Source organism: Mastomys coucha, unplaced genomic scaffold (genome assembly GCF_008632895.1).
Source record: "Mastomys coucha isolate ucsf_1 unplaced genomic scaffold, UCSF_Mcou_1 pScaffold13, whole genome shotgun sequence".
In the NCBI taxonomy this organism is placed as follows: domain Eukaryota; kingdom Metazoa; phylum Chordata; class Mammalia; order Rodentia; family Muridae; genus Mastomys; species Mastomys coucha.
Genome location: NW_022196895.1, coordinates 75,184,967 through 75,187,578, shown reverse-complemented (window position 1 = coordinate 75,187,578; position 2,612 = coordinate 75,184,967).

Below are 2,612 nucleotides of genomic sequence, written 5' to 3'. Positions count from 1 at the left end.
AAACACTTCCAGGAACAGGAGTAGAAATTGAACTAAATGAGAAATAATTGCTGAACCTTAGTGAAACAAAGCTTCCACTGGAAGAACGGGAGTTATAAAGCCTGGGTGTGTCAGTTCCAATTAGAATCAGCTGTGTGGGATAAAAAAAAAAGCCCAAGAAAAATAGTTTAAATATAATAAAAGTTGATCTTTCATATTTTAAAGCAATAATATAGAAAATTATAAATAATACAGGCAATCTGTAGTTCCCAGTTTGTTTTATCTTACCTGCATTCAAACACCCTTGTCTTCTAGAGTGTTAGCAATCTTAGGAGCATCTCTTTGGGCAAATCAGAGGGGAGTTGTATTTCTGCATTCAAAGCTCATTTTCAAAACTATGCAAAGCATGTGTGACTCCATTTCATTAGCTGCCATTACTTGGTAATATATTTTCAAGGCAAATTAAGGAATGAATGTCTTTAAATAAACTCAGTTGGGGATAAGCATGAGAAAGCACTTGATTTCCTCTTATGTATTATTACATAGGAGTGTCAAAACATAACAGTAACATTTCTTGAGTGTTCATTATCTAACACCGTCCTACATAAAGTCTCTTACAAGTTTATCATTTCACAGTGACCCTGAACTAATATCCCTCCCACCTCATAAACCAGCATCTCAGGGCAAAGAACTTTAAGCATACTTCAAAGTCTTGAAAAAGGGAAATGACCAAAATCTAATTTTACATGATAATCTTTACAGGATTGAGACTACATCCCAATCCAATGGAAATGATAGAAATTCCAAAAAGGCCACCATTGATACTTAAGGCAATGTTTTTCACTGGAAAAACAGCTTATAAGTATGCCCCTCTAACCTGAGTCATGATTTAACATGATAAGCATCCCAGAATCTATAAGCAAAAGCATTTCTATAAAAATGAATAATAAGGGACAGGTACATACATATTCAGTTCTGGAGAGAAGTAACCAATGAGGAGGAAGGAAGAAAGGAAACAGAAGAGAGGGGAGGGGAAAATAGCAAAAAATATTAACAGAAAAGAAATGTCATTAAAATCGTAGAAGATATTCAAAGTATCAACAAAGATGACAGAATGTGGATGAGAGGCAGGAAGCTGAGTGAAAAGAAGCCCTGGAGCACTGTGCAGATTAGGACCAGCTGTCCTCTGCTTGTTCTCTATGACTATTCAAATACTTGGAAATAATCTTTCTTTTTAGGTAATGAATGAGTTTACACAGATATCAAAGAGTTTTGAAATGAAAATAGAGATTATGATTCATTTCAAAAGAGAAATTCCAAACATATTTTCCTTAAGAAAATGAGCACTTCAAATTCTGAGACCTATGATCAATCTACAGAATCTGACTTAACATTTGTGGGGCAAGAATAACATAAATGGCATGACTCCATCTTTATTCCATGTAAAATCTCTAATAATCACTATCATCTACAAGGTTACAGGTCTAATTTTTGTTTGGTGATTGAAGGAATTTTTATTAACACATGTAAAGTATAATGCATTTGCTTCAATGGTAGTGGCTGAGTTCAGAATAAAACTCTTATACAAACTATTATAACCAACTCTTATACATATAAATAGCAGGAACCTGGCCTATGTAACTTTCTGATGTTTTCTTATACATATCTTTAAAGAACTTAGAAATAAGTTGAGGAAGTGATCAGAATAGACAAGTAGCTTTATGGTTATCTCTGCTTTAGAGCAGGGAAGATTTCAACAAACCCTCTTGGTTTTGACACTTATTATTGTGACCTCCAGCAACAATTTACATACTACCTTATTTTTCTTTAGTATCAGAATAAAACAATTTAAATACAACTTGTATTCAGAATCTAAGTGAAATTTTCTTAAAATAGAAAAATAAAGAGCCTCTGCACTCAATATTAAATGTTTTATATTCAATAGTAAGTTAAGATCCAATAATAATAAACCGAGAATGCACCCACCAGTAAAATGGATTTGTATCTGATGACAAAATGCTTACAGTATTGCAATACTTTGATATTCAAAGTCCTGTAGCCTGGCCCATAGGAGTTAGTATGTGAGGATAAAGGATAAGGACATATAGAAAGCTTCCATATACAGTAGGAGATTCAAAATCTTTCCATATGGCCTGGTACATTGTCTCCAGTTGAGTACATTGTTCTATGAATGACAATCAATTTATTAAAAGTGTGTCCTCCCACTTTTAATCCTATTTTTTTTGAAGACATGCCTTTAATGTAGATGGTTTAAGGTGGAAAGATCCATCTTTAATCTGGACCACAACTTTTTCTGGTAACCAGTGTAAAAGAGATGGAAGAAGAAAGCATGCTCTCTTTGTCTGTTTGCTCTCACTATGGCTGGCAAGTCTATTCCTTCACTGACATTAGAGCCAGCTTCTTTGGAATTTTGGCATATACTGTAGACTATCTGAGACAGTCAGCCTTGTGGATTGAACACTTACAGGATTCTTGTACCACTGATTGGTAGACAGCCCTTATTGGACTACTTGGACCACAGTCTATAAGCCATTCTAACAAATACTATAGGTTCTGTCCTCTACAGAACTCCATCTAATTCTATAGGTTCTGTCCTCTACAGAACTCCATCT